General features: G+C 33.2%; 1 long non-coding RNA gene and 2 pseudogenes across 2 annotated transcripts; 2 read left to right on the top strand and 1 right to left on the bottom strand.

The window, feature by feature from the left end:
• Positions 1–1,802: 1,802 nt before the first annotated feature.
• LOC108459180 (IAA-amino acid hydrolase ILR1-like 3) lies at positions 1,803–3,788 on the bottom strand (annotated as a pseudogene).
• A 1,123-nt stretch (positions 3,789–4,911) lies between these two features.
• Positions 4,912–6,436, top strand: LOC108459377 (uncharacterized). Of its 2 annotated transcripts, XR_001867347.2 has the most exons (4): positions 4,912–5,495; positions 5,595–5,676; positions 5,759–6,120; positions 6,230–6,436. It is a non-coding gene; the product is annotated as an uncharacterized LOC108459377 (long non-coding RNA). The 2 variants fall into 2 exon arrangements; XR_001867348.2 differs by lacking the exon at positions 6,230–6,436 and having other exon boundaries at positions 5,764–6,049.
• A 3,326-nt stretch (positions 6,437–9,762) lies between these two features.
• On the top strand, positions 9,763–11,035 carry LOC108462537 (photosystem I chlorophyll a/b-binding protein 3-1, chloroplastic-like; annotated as a pseudogene).
• Positions 11,036–20,481: the final 9,446 nt, after the last annotated feature.

Here is a 20,481-nt window from a genome sequence, read left to right as displayed (position 1 = left end):
CTCGAAGAAAGCCGATTGATCCATCTCAGAAGCTGGATTCTCCTTCAAGACTGAAGATCTCCCTTCAATTTGCTTCAGGGGTTTTTGGGTTTTCTTTATGTTTTGTTATCATTATTCTTCTGAGATATTTTCTTTTACATATATGAACTAAATCCCCTAAATACCTAAGGGGGATGAAACCTAAGACGGATCTTATTATTATTTTCTAAATTATATGATAAATACTTGATTTGTTCTTAATTATGTGTTCTTAATTTTTGCTTTAATATTCCAGGATATTGATTCAAGTATTGATGTGCTTATTTAGAGGAGCAAAATTCCTTATCTAAGAGTAGATCTAGCATAATTAAACGGAGTTGATTGCACCCCTAAACATAGGGCGACATAAATCTGTCAGATTAGGGTTAAGCCTAATAAGGGAATCCATAGATCAAGTTAATGCAACACTGGGGGTTTTAATTAGAAAGAGATTTTAATTAATCAACCTAGGGTTAGACGTTGTTAGTCTCGAGAGAGAGATAATAATATAAATTAGGGATTTCTACGGATCAAGTCAAGTGAATAAATCATCTAATTCAGAGTCAAACAACAACTGAAGTCTAGGTGGATTCTTCCTTGGATATTATCTAAATCAATCAGTTTTCCCAAAAGTATTTTCCCAATTTACTTCCTGCGCATTCTTAGTTTAGTTAATTAGTTTAGATAAAGCAAATCCCTTATTTTTAGGCTAGATAATAAAAAGATAGTTAATACTAGTACTTTTAGTTCTTGTGGGTTCAACATTCCGGTCTTGCTATAAGCTATACTACTGTTCGATAGGTGTGCTTGTCTTTATCGTGATAAATAGTTAGTTTTCAAGTACGATCAATCATAAATATAAAACTTATCACGCACATCAATGATACAAAAAAAAAAGAAAAAAAAAGGCAGTAAACGTTTAAGGTATTAAGGACAAAAAAGGAAGAAGCGCTACATGTGTCACATAGTAAAACCTCATAATACTACTTTTATATATGGTAGCAATGGCCAAGCGAGAGGTTCATGATCCCCAAAATAAAAAGAAAATTCATTTCATTCCTTTATAATTTATAAAATTTTGAATTAATAATAATAAAATTACACTTTAATTTTCTCAAAATTGATAAAATTAATTCAATTCTTTAAAAATTATAAATATATAAACTATTAAAATAGCAAAATTTATAAAATTTTAAATTAATAATAATAAAATTACACTTTAATTTTTTCAAAATTGATAAAAATTAATTCAATTCTTTAAAATTATAAATATATAGACTATTAAAATAGAAAATTATATTTTATTATCATAAAACATATAATTTAATTTCAAACAAAAAATTTCTGTGGATAAATAAAAATTTATTTAAATAAGCTATATATTTTTTCTTTGAAAGATTTAAATAAGCTATATTGATTTAAGGAAATGTTAATAATTTATAAGGGTTTTGATTTTTCATACGTGTTTAATTATTTAGCTCACAATATAAAATTTGGAAAAATGTATATATTTTTATTCAAACATCGTATTTTATCCATATATAAATATTATAATTATTGATATTTTAGTTAATCAGTTTTTTCTTCCGTTAAAAAAAAAAAACTAGTACAATCCCATCTGCCCAGCCCTCTTCTCATGGATAAATTAATAATAGAATATGAAAAAGAACACTCACACAAGGTGTCTTTCATTTACCATTCAATTATTAATATTTGGACTCTCAAATCAAAGAAAGTAATAAAATATTTGGAGCTATGATAGGTTAATAAATGTTAGATCTCTTAATTTCACTTATCATGATTCAATTTTTAAAGAGCTTTGATTTGAGCAATGAATGAAGGTATTGCTTTTGGGTAAATATATGAGTTCAAATTCTTGCTTGGGTGGCAAGTTTAATATGATGCTTGTAATAATTTTGATGTGTCAATCTTCATCCTAAGATAATAATAAAAAGTTACCTGCCATGATTATCCAAATAAGATATGGCTACTGCAGCATGGAAGGCTGCTCCAATGGGAAGAACATCCTCATCAACAATCAAGTAAGGTGAGTGCAATCCGTATTTTGGTTTTTTTGTTTCGTTTCTTGTCCCAATCACGAAGAAGGCAGCCACCATTTTGTTCGAATAGAAGCTGAAATCTTCTGCTCCCATGCACATCGGCATCATTAGTACATTAGATTTCCCAACCACATATTCTCCAACCTTTTTCGCATGTTCATACATTGATTCATCGTTGACAGTAGCAGGGTAAGGTCTCATTGTTTCCTCAAAGACGTCTGTAGCTGCAGTACATCGATGTACCATTGCTTGAGTCTCAATCACCTGTAAATCATTTATATCAACACTAGAAGTTTAAATTTACGATTTGTTTAGTTAATGGATACCTTCTTGATCCTCTGTTGCAAATAAGACAAGCCTTCATTGCTCATGCTCCGAAACGTGCCTCCAAAGCTTACTGTTTCTGGGATAAGGTTTGCTGCTTGACCGGCTTGAACGAACCCTATTGAGACAACCTGCAGGTTGGTGAGAAACGGATTTTTAAGCATTGTGAATGGAGAAAATATGTCTATCAAGATTTACCCTGGGTTAAAGAGGATCCGTCTCTCGAGAAACGAGGTGTTGGAGAGAAAGGATACCCAATGATGCAGCAAGTACGCGATCTCTAGTGGTATGAGGCTGAGCAGCATGCCCAGCTTTCCCTTGGATTATGACTTGGAACCTGGCTGAGCCAGCAAGCATAGGGCCAGGTCTGGAGGATACGGTTCCGGTGGGTAATTCTGGTGAAACATGTAAGCCAAAAATGGCATGGACATTATCAACTGCACTGTCTTTTATCATATGGTAAGCACCAGCGTAAGACTCTTCTCCAGGTTGACAATGCTCCAAGCAGCATTGTCACGTGAGCATCGTGCCCACAAGCATGCATCTTCCCTTGCTTCTTGCTTTTATGCTCCCACTCCACCAATTCCTTCAATATACTAACTTTTCATTTTCTCTTAAAATATTACTTGTATTCTGACATATCTTGGGAAGAAGGTATATACAAAACAAACATAAAAAATTGAGCAAACCCAATTATACATCCTACCATTTTCAGCGCTCATTACAGTTCTTCATTATTCTCTTGGTATATTAGCCAGATTAGACCAATGTCTTAAAAGAATCAAATAATTCTGTATTTTAGCAGGGGCGAAGCCAAAAATTCTTTTTGAAGTGCCAGAATTCTTGGTATATTAGCTTTCTATTTTTTTTCCTTAAAGAAAAACACTTTTCTCCCGAACTTACCAAACAAAACCTATGAAAAATAAAAAAAGGATTGCAGGCAAAAGAAAACCTGGATAGGAAGGGCGTCCATGTCAGCTCGAAGACCGAACCAGGGCTCAACACCTGACCCCACGGAGGCCACGATACCAGTCTTTGCAACAGGCCATGAGTAGTCGATCCCAAGCGATTCCAACTCGGACATTATGAGTCGACCAGTCTCGTGTTCTTGGAATGCTAATTCTGGGTATTCATGGATTCTCCTCCTTACCCTCTTTAACCAATCGAAGAACGCGGGTTCCTTGGCTGAGTGCAACAGTTCTCGTGTCAGCGAACCCAGGTCCAGTCCTGACTGAAGCTGCGGATGCACTTTAGAAAGACATGAGATTACGATAATGGTGAACAAACGAGGCCACGCCATTGAAGAGGAAAGTTAGATTAGAGACAGAAGTTCTGCTCGATTGACTCGCTTTTTTCCCAAAGCATGCGTCGTTGATTCCAATTATAAAGCTCAAAAATAGGTTTAATGCTTCCAAAATTTCAATCTATATAAATTTTAAATTTACATGTTTGGTAAATTAATTCAAAATTAAATATTAAAAAATCATAAAATATGTTTGTCATCTTCCTTAAAATTAAGAATGAAATATTATTAAAATATTTAAAAGATAATATTAAAAGAAATAAAATTAAAAAATATTATTTCTGTATTTTTTATATATTTTTTGAAACAAATACTGGACTGGATTAATGTAAATTCAAAATTACAAATTAGAATCTAAAGATACCCGAAAAACCAAAAGGTGAACAAGCCCAAAACAGAAAAAAAACTTAAAAGACAAGCAAAAAGCAAATAGAAAGCACTATCAGACCTATCTACATGTGTGCATGTGTCAGGCCGGGCCAAGTTCGGGTTGAGTTCAACTATAAATTCAAGTTCGTTTATTAGACTCGGGCCTAGCTTAGCTCAAAAAATAGACTTAAAATTTTACTCAAACTCGATTCGGATAAAAATGCTAAAACCCAAGCCCGACCCGGCTCACCCATATTAACTTTTATATTATTTTTTATATAATTTTAAAATATATATAATACATTAAAAATACCGAAAACATCGAAATAAATATTTTCCAACAAATTAAAAATAATTTTAAAAATATATATACTTAAATAACACTAATATAGATGTAACTTAACAAGCAAATGTCCCTAAAATAATAACAAAATTAACAAATACCTTTAAAATAATAAAAAATTAACAATAAAATAAGTTTTATACAATATCCAAATAATAACAACAAAATAGTAGCAACATAATAGTAAAATGATAGCAAAATAGGGAGAAAACAACAAGAAAATAATATTAAAAAACAGATTTTTTTTGTACTTTAGTAAATTCAGGTCAAGTCAGACTGAGCCCAAGCCAAAAATGCCTTACCTGAGACCTGACACATTTTTTAAACCAACCTTTTTTTTATCTAAATTTATTTTTTAAACTTATATTTTTTTTCAAACTCTCCCATATTTTAGATAAATCTTTTAGTCAAGCCGGGTGGCTCAACCCATGAGCAGGACAATCTATCTAACCCAAAACAAATAAAAGAAGAAAATTAAAATACATGTCCTATCCAAGCAAATTAGAAAGCTGGCTTCTAGTAATTTCCATTAATTGTCCATATTCCAAAAAGAAAACCCTAAAGTTTTATCTGCTACCCATTTCCCTTTCCCATTCAGTTCGGGTTCTGCTGCCTCTTCCTCTCCATTGCTCGTTACACAAAGTTCGGAATGGCCCCATCTATGTAAAAATCTTCCCTCTTTTTCAAACCTTCCATAGCCAGATGATGAAGACGTGTGCTTCCAAATCTAGAAACATGTAGTGTTGAACATTTGCAATAATAGTCCCAATCTTCGATTTGTCCCTTCTGTCCGACCTGCATATCTTGATCATTTTCAACGAGTCTCCCTCAATTACAACTGAATCAAGACCCAAACGGACTCCAAATCTCAACGCTTGATAACATACATACGCCTTCGCGGCAAACAAAGAGAGAGTCGCCTTATCACAAACAACCATCAAGGCCAAGATTTCCCCTGAGGAGTTCCTAGCCACTCCCAAATCCCGATCTAGCCTGATAGACATCAAAAGCTCCATCAAAGTTAATCTTGACGATTGATTCGCATGGAGGTGTCCACTGCTCTTGAATATTCAATACGGTATTTTTTTCCCCTTTCTATACCATCAAGTTCTCTCATATATCTAATAGTTCAGTCAGAAATTTCCTTTCCTGACATCATTTTTCTTTCGTGGACAAGTTGGTTTCTACTAGTCGAAAACGTTCAGATACCACAACAGAATAATCTACACTACTCACTTGATGAATTTCGGAAAACCCAGGTAATCCACTCCCTACTGTTTCTACACAGATTATTAAGTATCCATGAAAAATTCAGACTGACCCATGCCTCAATTGTAATAGGGCAGTCCCGAAACATATGAATAGAGTCCTTCACTGATCTGCGACAGCTTGGGCATAATGTACCCACTATTATTTTCTTGTACCTTAGGTTAGCAAGTGTAGGCGTGTAATTCCACAAAATTCTTTATATTGTTGTTTTTATTTTCGGAAGGAGATGTAAATCCCATAATTTTTTGTAAAAGTAGTTAGGATTTGGTTGTAATATATTATCATTAGAAAGTAAGGAACCTATTTGTAATAGTTTATAGGCACTTCTCACAGTAAACTCTCCAATCGGCTTTCTACCCCAAATTTGAATATCCTCATGAGCAACTCTCGACAAAGGGATCTGCAGAATTTTATTTGCAACCTCAATTTGAAAGGTATTGAGAATAAGGTCTTCTTTCTAAACCCTAGATCAATCATCAATTATATCTGATACAAGTCTAATATCATCATTAATAACAGTAGTATTTAATCTATACCCTGCAGACTTTGGCAACCAAGAGTCTTCTCTACTAGATATTCTTTCACCCCATCCCACGCTCCAACCCAAACCCTTCTATAGTAGTCCCTGTGTAGCCCAAACACTCTTTTAGGTATACAAAGGTAGACTTCTTAACCTTGCATTTAAAAAATATGTAAATGGAAAATACTTTGCTTTTTAAAATACAAGCTAAAAGAGAATTCAAATAAGTAATAAATAAGGTGCCAACCCTGCTTGGCTAATAAAGCAATATTGAATTTGGTAATACTTTGAAATCTCATTACCCCATCTTCTTTACATTCACATAGGAGATTTCGATGACACCAATGAATTCCCTTTTTACCATGACTTTTCTGTGACCAAAATTTGGCCATGGTCTTAAGTAACAGAAAACATGCTATCGAGTAAGAAGGAATGGTTTGGAGAACTGCCTTAATGAAAAACTCCTTACCACTTTGAGATAATAAATAGGCACTCCAATTTTCAATCTTTTTTTTAAATCACTACAGGAAAATAGACTTTTAGCGGCGCTTTTTTTAGCCTTTAGCGGCGCCACTAAAACTTTTAGCGGCGCTTTCTAAAACGTCGCAAAAAACGTAAGGTTTTTAGCGGCGTTTGTGGGAAAAGCGTCGCTAAAGGTCAAGGCTTTTAGCGGCGTTTGTGGGAAAAGCGGCGCTAAAGGTTAAGGCTTTTAGCGGCGTTTGTGGTAAAAGCGCCGCTATAAAGGCCATGACTTTAGCGGCGTTTTTTTAAATAAAAGTCGCAAAATTTAGTGGCGTTATCTATAGTGGCATTTTTTGCGGCGTTTGTAAAAATGCCGCAAATAGTTTTAGCGGCAGTTAAAAGCGCCGCTAAAGGCCTAAAAAAACGCCGCTAAAAGTCAATTTTGCTGTAGTGACTGTACGAAGTACTCATGATTTTAAATGGATTAAAGCCGTCAGCTGCTAGCCCAAGCCTCACATTTCGAGGATCGCTTGCAAAGCTTGAAAATTTCAAGTCAAATGATTTCCAAGCTAAAGAATCCGCAGGATGTCTTAATAATCCATCATCTATCCGTTGATCATTATGCCACCTCATAGATTCTAGTCTTTGACGACATGAAAAGCCTTTGAAGTCTTGGTATTAGGGGAAAGTATCGCAAAACCTTGACTGGCTTCTTTCTTAACTGTGCCCAACCTTCATCCGCATTCACATCTTCTGTATTCCCATTCATCCAACGAGACTTGCCGCAAACATTACAACACTGTTGGTTCTTCTGATCACCCCAGTACAACATGCAGTCATTTGGGAAACTATGAATTTTATCGTACCCAAGGCCCAAATCTTTTATTAGTCTCTTCATATCTTGACAAGATTCGGGGATTTTTGCAAAAGGAAACATCTCTCTCTAAAGCGTAGAAAGATTGTAAAAGAATTTCCATCCACCCTTCCAAACATTTTAAGTGAAATAAACGAATGCGAAGGACAATTTGAATATTTTGATCCTCGTAAAGTTCTTTGTTCATTTCATTAAGTAAATTGTAGAACTTCGCCGCTTCTTCATTTGGCTCCTCATAAGGTGCACTTATTCCCGTTTCGCCAAAAACATTTCCACCAATATTACAATCATCGGATGCAATAAAGTCGTGGAAACGATTGCTCACCATGATTGTGCATATTAAATGCATCCCGCAACATACCTTCCATGTCATCTTGTCTAACATATCGATGGTAATCGAGATCGGGATAAGTCGGATTAATCGTTGAAGAAGTTCCACTAGATGTACACTCTCCATGGAAAATCCATTTTTATACCCTCGAATAAAGCCATCAACAATTAGATGTTCGAGACAACTTCACGAGTATGCCAATTGATGTTGCCACACTTCTTACACGGCAAAGAATCATATTCTCTTGGCTTGCATTTTGAAATGCAAAATTCGAAAAGTTTGTACTCCATTTCGATAGGCGTTACTTACCCTTGACAATTTCATCCAACTCCTATCCATTTCAGTAGTTCTTGAATTCTAAAGTTGACAATAAATTACAGGTAAGTCGTTTATTATGTAAGTCTTGATATGATATATTTTTATGTTTTATGTAAGTGATGTAGATTATGTAAGTTATGAAATATGAACTTTAAACTATATGCTTTTAAAGAAATTATTAGATTACACTACATGTATTAGTTAAGTTATGTAAGTTGTTATGTACGTTATGTGAGTTATGTAAATTATGTAAGTTATGTAAATTATGTAAGTTGTTATGTAAATTACGTAAGTTATATGAGTTATGTAAGTTATGTAATTTATTGAAGTAATGATCAATATTAATACTATTTTGATAAAATTAGTTATAACTTTTAAAGACATTTAAAATTATTAAATATTAAAATCAAACATTATTAATATAAAAAATAGTAATTTGAATATAGTAATTTTTAAGATTCATCATACGTGGCGTTGTTACACCTAGGAGGATCCATTATATCTCACATTTCGATATAAGGCAACCCGTCAAGTTTCAACCTATATACTTTGAATCTTTAAAATATTTAAAAAAGGTTGGATAGAAGGTCAGCTATTGTTGTAATTTTAATGGACAAGCAAGCTACATGGTAATAAATATTCAATAGTAAATGAGCTCGATAGAACTTTTTTCAAGTCAAACCAAAATTTTTTAAGATTCATCATACGTGGCGTTGTTGCACCTAGGGAGGATCCATTATATCTTACAGCTCGATATAAGGCAACCCGTCAGGTTTCCAGCCTATATACTTTGAATTTTTAAAATATTTAAAATAATGTTGGAGAGAAGGTCAGCTATTGTTTTAATTGCTTATAAATGCAGTTACTATAACAAAGTAATATTTTATAGACTAAGGCTCCACAATGATCACCATCAATTATATAATTATTCAATGCTCCGCAAATTATAACACAAAACAAACAACAGTATAAATCATACCAAGTATGGAGAGAGACCTACCTTAGCAGATATTTCCAAATTTGTCCTCCATATAAAACATTACTAACTTATACAATGCTCAACTTAACACATTATATAATTATTCAATTATATTACATTCACACAATTATATTAATTCAATATAACAAAAAATGTATGTATTTATTTCTTTTAAACATGTACAATTGAAAGAAATCAAAGTTTTATACATACATATGAACCATAATTTAAGTTTCATTTATATAATAACACCAAATGAAAATTTATGTATCAAATTATAAGTTTGATCAATATTTATGTATAAATTTAATATTTATTCCTATAAATATTAAAATATTCACTTATTCATATAATTAACACATTTTCAAAAAAGATTTTATTGAGGTGAGCTGAAATGGGATTAGCACAGATCAGAAAAAAGAAGAGACCAAGAATTTACTTAATGAAACTTACTTTGCCAAATTTGATCAGATGAGGTACAATCTTGAGCACAAGTGGACTGACGGATAGCAAATCCTACACCGGTGATGTACACGAAATGCAAATAATGAAATCGAATGCATCAATTTTACTTGGACTCGTGTGTGACAAGATGGATATATGTCCGACACAAGTATGTTAAATTTGTTCTAAGTTTTTCCATATATTTGGACGATCATCATCCCGAGAGCATCTGTCTGGATACATGTTAAACACAAGTGCCGCACATTGGTACTTCATGAAAATGAAATGTCGAGCAAACATAAGAAGGCATTACAGGCATTACATGAATAATATTTTCTCTTATATATATATAACTAATTATGCAATTCTTGACCAATGAGACAACCTTTCACATAAAATCTACATTTTATTCAACCTTTATATTTTATATATATATATATATATATATATATAATAAGTAAAAAAAAGGAATTGAATAAGTAAAAGGGTTTAATTTCTGTAAAAAAAAAGATTTGAAGGACTAAACTTGAAAGAATACAGGGACAAGAAAAAATTAAACCATTTCATAAATGGTAAACTAGTAATTTCGGATTTCACAAGGTAGGCCCTATGTGATCGTTTTTGAAATTACAGGAGTTTATTGGGCCAAAGAGGTCCATTCTGGAGACAAAAGCAACAATGAAATTGCGAAACATATAATATAATCACTTGAACAAATAACCACCACACACTTTAAATTGGAAATGTATTAAATCGTAGGCCCTTCGATGGATCCATGCATTTACCACAGTAGAATAATCGTAGTTTATTTAATGCATTTACCAATACTTATTCATACTAGATTGCTAATCCTAGAAGCAAAAATGCATGATTCAGTTTCTAGAAGCAAAAATGGCTAGCCTACGGTGAGATCATCAACGGGCGTTATGCTATGTTGGGTGCAGTAGGTGCGATTGCCCCTGAAATACTTGGGAAGGCGGTCTTATCCCAGCAGAAACAGCCCTCCTTGGTTTAGAACTGGTGTGATCCCACCAGCAGGACATACAACTATTGGGTAGACCCTTACACTTTGTTTGTGTTCGAGATGGCACTCATGGGATTTGCAGAGCACGAAGGTTCCAAGATGGGCCAAACCAGTTCGATGGGGAAACAATATTTCTTGGGGTTCGAGAAGTACCTTAGAGGGTTTGGTGAGTAAGCATACCTGGAGGACCACTGTTTAACCCACTTGGTTTTGGGAAAGATGAGAAGTCATTGAAGGATTTGAAGTGAAAGAAGTGAAGAATGGGAGATTGGCAATGTTGGCAATCTTGGGTTACTTCATACAAGGGCTCGTGCGGTGTAGGACCATACCGTAACCTGTTGGATCACTTGGTGACCCTTTCAATAACAATGTCTTGACTAACCTCAAGTTCCATTAGATGAAAGTGCCTATATTTGTTCCATGGAACCTATAAGTTATAATTTTATTTTAAACAAATGGTATCATCAACAAGGGTTCTAAATTACATGCAACCTTCCTACAATTTGCAAGCAAAGAGAAATGAATGAAGAATTTAACTAATGACAGAATCACCATGTCACTGCATATAAACCAAATACAATGTCAGAAACACCATGACAACATATATACTAAGCTCAATGTCTCATCCATGGAATATCATTGATGCATTTCAGTAAACTTGTTATCAATTGGTATCATGAGAATGAAAATTAAAAACAAAATTCAGTTTCTTTTTTTAAACCACACGTTGAAAGAAAGTGAACTTTTAAATAGTAAAGCAATTTCTAATTTAGAGTTCTAGGGTGATTCAATCTTTCTTATTGATATCTGCTAGTCTTTGAAGCATTGTAGAGATGTTATAACTTAAAATCCCGTGCCAAACTTCCCGAATACCCATTTCCTCTGTTGGAACTTGAGAATTGAGTCTTTGGTTTTGGACTCAAGGTCTCAGATTCCAATATTTGAAAATGGAAAAGGGTGACCTCGCATGACTCCATTGATTCTTTATATAATGAAAAACTTAATTCTAGTATGCATGAGGCTAAAGTTTCGGAGTCAATAAAATTTTCATAGTATCGCAGAGCTTATTTGTTCGAGAATTGATTGAAGTCATAAAATTTGTCTTCTTTTCTAGAAAATTGTAGTTTAATGTGTATTATTTTCATCATGTTACAACGATTCGGTGTTAGGAAAGGAGTTCAATGAAGAAAATTTCAAACTGAAAATCATGCATTGCTCTTCTAGAAGGCAAACAAGTATGAGTAAAGAAAATGAACCTATTGAAAGTATTGAAGAGCCTACAGGAAGAATTACTCGAGCACGGGCTAAAGCACGAGGGAGCGAATGAATGTGCTCTTCAAAACCATCCTTCAAGCAGACCAAAATGTGTTCTTCGTATGAACTCCAAACGTGCATCATCGGATGAGAACAGACTTGTGTGGTCGCCATCGTTGGCCTTCAAACCTAAAAAGAAGGCGTGCTTAAAGATGTAACAAATGTCATTGCTAATGGTATGCGATCGATCGCTTAAATGTAACCGAAATTCGGTGAGGACATCTTCCGATTTAATCTCGAAGTTCATCTGCAAATTTCGTATGCACCAAATAGTAAATACAAATAACATTTATCATGAGCAGGAAAAACAAACTAAGTTAAAAAGTATAACCTGTCTACGAAAATGAGAAGCTAGAGTTGCAGCAAATGGGTACTGAAATTTACCGACTAATTGCGGAAGCGGAGAGCGATGGCGAAGGGACGCAGAAGAGATGACGGCGAAGGGACCCAGAAGAGACGATGGCGAACAACGATGAGTAGGTGGTCGATCGACTGAGATGCCTAGGGATTTGGGGGAAATTAAGGGATTAGGGGAAATCTATTTTGGTGTTTTGGGGGAGAAGGCTGAGACTATCGGGCATGAAAGAAGGACATAACATCTGAAATGAAAACGACACCGTTTTGAAAAAAAAATTCACTATTTGCGGCGCTTATTAAAAGAGCTGCTAAAAACAATCTTTTACGGCGTTTCCAGGTGAGCGCCACTAATCTTTGAAGAAAACGACGCCGTTCCTGTTAAGCACTAATGTTTTTTGCGGCGTTTATTTAAAAAACGCCGCTAATCCCTATATACTCAACTAAAACGACGACGTGTACTATAAACTTGAATTATTTTGCGGCGTTTTTGAAAGCGCCACTAATACCCGTATATACTAAAACGGTGCCGTTTTCGTTAAACTAATCTGTATTTTGTGGCGTTTTCTATAAAAACGCCGCAAATCCCCTATATATTGAACTAAAACGACGATGCTTCCAGTACACTTTACTTACATTATGCGTTTTAAAAACGCCACTAGTACTCTATCAATCTAAAACGACGCCGTTTTCTTTCAACTATACTGTTTTTTGCCGTTTTTTTAAAAAAAGCCACTAATCTCTTAATTTTTATTCTTTTTTATTTTTATAATTTGGTAGCCATAATAATTTACTTATGATAGTCAATAGTTAATAATATATCTATATTGTATGATAACTTTGAAATTTTAAGTTTAAATTTCACTTATATAAATTAAGTGTAGAGGAATTAATTTGAATTGAATTCTTCGTTCAATTAACTGTTTAGATTAATTAATGATTTTAATTATTAATACTAATGATGATAAATGTTAATATGATGATAATTAGTTATAATTTAATCCTAATATTATGAATAAAAGTTTAAAAGATTTATATCTCTTCCGATATATGGTACGTACATACTAATCTTTTTTTTTTTTTTTTTTTACATTTTACTAAGTAGATAATTTTCAGTTTTTATCTTTTAAATATGCTTAATATTTAATCCTTATATTTTAATTTCTATGGTTTCTATGTGTTTATAATGTTATTAAGTAGATATAGTACCTATATCCATATATATGTTTTAAAAGCATCAATTGATTGTATAAAAATTTCATCATTAATTTAACAAATTTCAAGTAAACCACTTAAATCCTAAACCTTTTAATATATATATATATATATATATATATATATAAAGTTTATAATTTTAATAATTTAAACTATAATCATATATAATTTTAATATATTAAGATAAATATTATATATACAATTATATAAGAAATCGTTTAATATATAAATTAAAAAATGATAATTAATCAAAATCGGCCTAAACCTCTAACCCCCTATCTGGCCTTAAAACCTTAAACCCTAAACTAATTGATACCCTAAATATCACAATTCACATGTCTAATTAACTCTAACCCTAAACTCATAAACCCTAAACCCCTAACCCGACCCTACTCATTAACCCCTAACACTTAAATCTTAAACTCTAACTGTTAAACCCTTAAATCAATACCTTAAAGTACTACATAATTGTAACCCTTAAATTAGTAATTCCTACACCTTAAACCCTAAACTATATACCCTAAATCATAAACCCTAAACTATAATGATAATTAATTCAATATTTTAAAATTAATACTATCTATTTTACAATTATATAAGAAAAATTTAATATATAAATATAAAAACAATTAGTCATATACCAAAAACTTTTAAATTATTTTAAATAATAATATTTTAATTTATTTCATTTTAATAAATATTTTCCTATGTTTTTACTTTTAAAATTATTCTACGTGTCATTATTTTCTTTTAAGAATTTAAATACACAATCAAAAAATTATACTCTTAGCGGCGCTTGATAAAATGCCACTAAACCCTAAACCCTAAACCCTAAACACTAAACTCTAAACCCTTAACCCTTAACCCCAAACCCTTACACCTTAAACTCCAACCCTAACCCTAAACCCTAAATCATAATCCCTAAACCCATAATTCATCATAAACCTTCAAATACTAACTCCTAAACCTTAAACCCTAAATCATATATCTTAAACCATAAACCATAAACTATAATGATAATTAATTCGATATTTTAAATTCAATACTATCTCTTTTACGATTATATAAGAAAATATTTAATATATTGTATAACCATAAATTTTAATAATTATTGTTTTAGGGTTATAGATTAGTGTTTATGATTTTTTGGGTTTAGGGTTATATGACTTTTAGCGCGTTTTCCAAAAGCGCCGCTAATGCTCTGTTTTTAGCGTTTTCCAAAAGAGCCGCTAATGCTCTGGTTTTAGCGGCGTTTTTCCAAAAGCGCAGCTGATGCTCTGGTTTTTAGCGGCGTATTTCCAAAAGCACCACTAATGCTCTGGTTTTTAGCGACGTTTTGCCAGAAGCGCCGCTAATGCTCTATTTTTTGCGGCGTTTTTCGCTATTGCTCTGTTTTTAGTGGCGTTTTTGGTAAAACGCCGCTATTGCTATGTGTTTTACAATTTTTGCGGCGTTTTTTTATAAAACGCCGCTAAAAACGCCGCTAAAGCCCTATATTTCCTGTAGTGAATTTGTCCTTAAGGATCTGAAAAGGCTATTTCTTATTTTTCCTTACCAAACTAGGAAGGCCAAGCTACCTTTCTAGATCATTCAATGAACGCACCCCTAACGCTCTAGAAACAAGGTTTTTGTCCCCTTCAAAAGTATTAGAGTTGAAAAAAATTATTGATTTATCAAGGTTAACACACTACCCAGAACAACTCTCATACTCCATTAAAACCTCTTTCAAATTTTGAGCCCTTTTACTACTAGCCTCTCCAAAAAGGATTCAATCATCAGCAAAAAGTAAATGAGAGATCTCTGGCCCCTTTTTGCTAGCTTTAGCCCCTCTAATTAAACCGTCTCGCATACCCATTTTCATGAGGGTCTAAAGACCCTCACTACAAATCAAAAACAATAGCGGACTTAAAGGGTCTCCTTGTCTAAGCCCTCGAGATGGCCTAAAAGCCCTTTTAGTATTTTTATTGACTATAAAAGCCCTTTTAGTATTTTTATTGACTATAACAGAATACGAGATAGAGGAGACACACTTCATGATCATCGCAATCCAAGTCAAATCAAATCACATTCTAATCATCATCTTTTTAAGGAATTGTCATTTAACCTTATCATAAGCCTTATTCATATTGAGTTTTCTACCATATAGCCTCTTTTCCCCACTCTTTTTCGCCTAAAGGTGTGCATAATTTCATAAGCAATCAACACATTATCAAAAATCAACCTTTCTAGGACAAAGCACTCTGAGCACTATCAATACAAGAATTAAGGGCCCTTTTAAAACGATTAACTATTATCTTTACAATCACTTTATAAAGCACATTGCATAAACTAATAGGCCTAAAATTCTTAAGATTCATTGGGTGGGGTACTTTAAGGATCAACACAATACTTGTAACATTAAGTAAGTCAACATCCATACATTTATTAAGAACATTAAAGCAATAGGTCGTGACATCCCTCCCAACTATGTGCCAACAATTTTGGAAGAATAAAGTAAGGAATCCATCCTCCCTAGATGCTTTAGTGGGGGCTCCATCGTTTTAATCGCCACCCAAACTTTTTCTTTTGAATATTTTAAAGTTAACCTCGCATTATCCTCTTGACTTACACACCTTTCAATCCCAGCAAGTATGTGATTAGAATTCCTAACACCGTTAGAGAAAAAAAAGTTTTTGGAAATAATCTCTAGCTAATTTCTCCATGACATTTTCCTCACAAGTTTTCCTCTCATCTTCATACTCCAAACATCCTATATAATTTCAGCGCTTACGCTGGGTTGCATACTTATGAAAGAAGGTTGAGTTTCTATCACCCAATTTCAACCAATTCACATAATCCCTTTGTTTCCAGTACATCTCATCCTTCTCGATCTCAAAATTCAACCTGATCTTTGTATTAAGGGTCGCTAAATTCTCATAATCTTTTTCTTCCTTTAACAACTCTCCTAATTTGCTGGTCAAATCCTTCTTGTACCCTCCCTCTTTCTTCTAATTTGTTTAGCGTAGTTTTCCAAGCTTTTTTTCAAGATATCTAACTTATTTAGTAAATTACTTGACAAATTCTTCCAAATGTTTAACACTTCCTTAATAAACTTAATAAATGAATCTTCAAAAACCCACCATGCCTCAAATGGAATCTATATCTTCTAACTCTATTACCACACTGGGCCGTATGGATAAGAAGAAGGCAATGATCTAAAAAAGAATGCGGAAGAGCTAGCATTTACTACCTCGCGATCGAACCGTTCTCTAATATTGGTCTCCTATACATTCCCTCTTTCCCAAGTAAACCAAGCCCCCAAATAGCCAACATCTATTAACTAACACTCCCCCAAAACTTCTCTAAAGGCCTCCATTCTCCTTTCGTCTCTAGGTAAACCCCCATTTTTTTCATCTACAAATATTATTTCGTTAAAATCGCCACATACCAACCAAGGAATTTCCTAATCACATTGAAGATTTCTCAAAACATTCCAAAAGTCTTCATTGCAACGAGTAAAGAGAGACCTATAAAAGCCCTTAAACCTCCATTGTCTTCCTATCAAATGTTTAGAGATTTCAAAATCAATATGATAATTGGAATAATTTCTAAGATTTACCTCAATATCATCCTTCCATGCCAAGCATAGACCACCTTTCGAACTATCAATTGTACTTCAATGCCCTTTAGAAAGCCACACCTTCTCCTTAGACGTTCTATTATCACCTTGCATAACTTAGTCTCTATAAAGAAGACCACCCAAGGATTATACATCTTCAGCGCATGTCTCTATAAAGAAGATCACCTGAGGATTATACATCTTCAGCACATGCCGAAGTCATCTAACTACCCATTGATTCCCCAAACCACGGATATTCCAACTTAAGATTTTCAATGTGACCGGTCGGCTTGCCTTTTGGCAGCCATCAATATAAATTGGTTATTTCTTGAAACTCTCCTACTAAAAATAAGATAATCTAACTCTTCCCCTTTAGTAGATTTATCTTCCTCCTTTCTAGGTCGTTTCTTCTCATCGCCTCTCTATTATACTATCTTCAGAATCATGATCCATTGCCCCTTGTCCCTAAGTTGTAAGCAATTCTCCACTTAAACGAGGATCTAAATTCAAGTTCCCTTCTAAATTTACTCTCAACATTGGATCAATATTAGAAACATCCTCTCAGTTCTTTTCATCATTCCAAATACGCCTTCCCCATCTTTGTCCCTCAAAAGTCGTACCTCTTCTTTCTTCTTCCCTATCCTCACATAGCCATATGCTACTCATTACGAGAGCTCTTCTAGATTGAGCTCTTATTGAAAGATCCCACCCCATCTCAGCTACTTCAAACCTTAACGTCATCTTAGCTTCACAAAAAGAATCATTATGCCTTAGTCGGCCATAAAAGAAACAAAACAAGGTCAATTGCTCATATTTGAAATTAACATAGGAGCAAATTTCGGATGATAACATCATATTTTTCCTTTTCAATAGACATTGAACGTTTAACATCACCTTTATTCACATAAAAGTCCGCAACCCCTTTCTTAAATTTGTGCCATCATACTCTAAGAATTTCCTTAAAAAATCTCCTATCTGCCTCGCCAATGACTCATTGAAGAACCTCGTAGGAATTTTATGAATTTGTACTAAAAATTTTGCAAAAATCAATAGTACTTTTAGTAGATCTTCACCCATCGTTAAACAATGTAACATTAAGAGATAATTATTAAACGTCCATGGAAATCCCTTAAGCACTTTTTCCATATCCATTCTGTGAAAAAAATCTAAAAAGAAATCATTTTCCCCCAATATCCGAGATTTGAATCCCTTTAACCAGATGCTAAAGGTTGGGCATCATACTTTTCATCGCTAGAAAGTTTATAAAACTTGCTGTCAAATAACAACCTACTAGGCAAAACTCAAAACCCTCAGATGCGGAATCAGGATCTATTTGGACCTACAAAATTTCATCTTTCTCATCATCCAACGTCAAACCTGCCAATTCTTTTTCCATGGTTCCAATCTCCCAAACACAAACAACACAAAAGAAAATGATAGGTGGCTAATAAGATAAAAAAAAAACGTCGTCAAAACCTAAAAAAACACAGAACACCTTAAACCTAAAAAACAATACCTGCTAGAAACAATAGATAAAGACGTGCTAGGCGAGCAGACTAAAGAAATTTTAAAATTTCACTAACTATTTTTTTATAATTTTTTCATTGGAAAGAATTTCTAAAAACTAAATTATTGAATATATTAAATTTCAATTCATTTAATTTTTCAATGTATTATCAAACAATGCTTTTGTCTTTATAAGTTAGTTCAATTAATTTAATTTTTTTCAATATTTCTTTCTTTTTGTGAAATTATAGATATTGTTGATTTGTGTTGTTAATGACATTGCATCCATTTGAATAAAAAGATAAAATAATATTTAGTTTTTGAATTTTGTAAATTTTTTTAATAAAAGGGTAGGTTACAACAACTTATTAGCAAAAAAAAAAAAGAAGAAGAAGAAACAATCCATTGAGCAAGTTGTGCTATTAAATGCATCAGTGAGTAAAGCAATCCATACCCATTAGGTAGTCTAGTAAACTCGTATAAACCAGGTGATAAATTCAAAGTAGTATGAGCCATAAAATTAGCTACTTGATTCACCTTCTGCGTGTAAGGTAAGGTTGAATCACCTTCTGCGTGTAAGATAATGTTGAACCACCCTTCCCAAGGCTTTTGGAAAAGTTCCCTTACACTTCAACTAGTCTTGATTGTAAGGACTTACTACTATCCCCTTCCACTATCACATTGTGTGGTCCCCCACTATACGCTGTTGGATAAAACACGTTAGCGAACAAATATAAATATAAATATTTATATTAAATACAAGATCTAAACAAATAATATAACCAAATATTTATATTTATGTAAAAACACCAGAAGTCAAATAAGGGCATCGAGTTTTACTAGATGTTGAGGCTTGTTTTCACAGTTTCCTTAAGACAGAATCAGTCACTCCTATAGTACTTGGAGAAACATTGGTTGTCTATCTTCCAGGATACAGCAACAAAATGATCGTGACAGTAGTACCTCTGCAGTGATCAATGAACAAACCTTGCCTTCTTCTATCACTGAACGTTTGAAAATTTGGAAAGCAAAATAAAAGAATTTTTTAGAGTGAAATAAATTTGTTGTATGTCTCTAAAGAATTTTGCATTATTCTTTAGGCTTTTATAGGTATCAATATGGAGGAATTTTGGAAATTTCCATGAATAAAGATACAATTCTGCATTAAATGAGCCTTTAAATTGATTTGAATAAAAGCAAATCAATTTGATTAAAATCAAATCAAAACGAGATATTTGTCATTTTAAAACAGATTCTGTATAATATTTGCTGAGAAAAATAAAATAAAATACATATTGGGCTAAAATATTCATAGGCCTAGAAGGGATCAACCGGTCTAGACATTTTACGTCGCCCACGTCGTGCAAGTGTGCCCCCAACCCCGGTAGATTTGGATTTTCACCCCCTTGCTCACGAGGAAGAGCATTAGTTTAGCCATTCAATAACCACCAAATCGATTTACATATATATATATACCTCAACATAATTCCTAATCAATGTGAGACTAATGCTTTTTCATATTCCTCAACATAATTCGCAAGTAGCTTACTTTGAGCATCAATTTCTCATTCATCACTCAACCATATTGAGCATATGACATCATGTTGTAAAGGTCTTATGGGGTAGAACATAAAATCATAATTTTATGATTCAAAACCCCTCATTTACCAATTGAAAATATGCCTCAAAGATTCCAAAAAATCATATTTTTCCAACAATCCCCCAGATGAATGAAATTGATAGTTTTAATGAAAAACATTGATTCAATGTGGTGATAGATTCTATGATTGATAGTTACATAGGATGGGTAGACATGAACCCTTGAACCTTCTCTTGTGAAAGTATATTTACTTTAC

The sequence above is a fragment of the Gossypium arboreum genome, chromosome 4 (assembly GCF_025698485.1).
Source record: "Gossypium arboreum isolate Shixiya-1 chromosome 4, ASM2569848v2, whole genome shotgun sequence".
NCBI classification, from domain to species: domain Eukaryota; kingdom Viridiplantae; phylum Streptophyta; class Magnoliopsida; order Malvales; family Malvaceae; genus Gossypium; species Gossypium arboreum.
The sequence above is the reverse complement of the archived record's forward strand: the minus strand, read 5'-3'. Positions and strand labels throughout refer to the sequence as shown.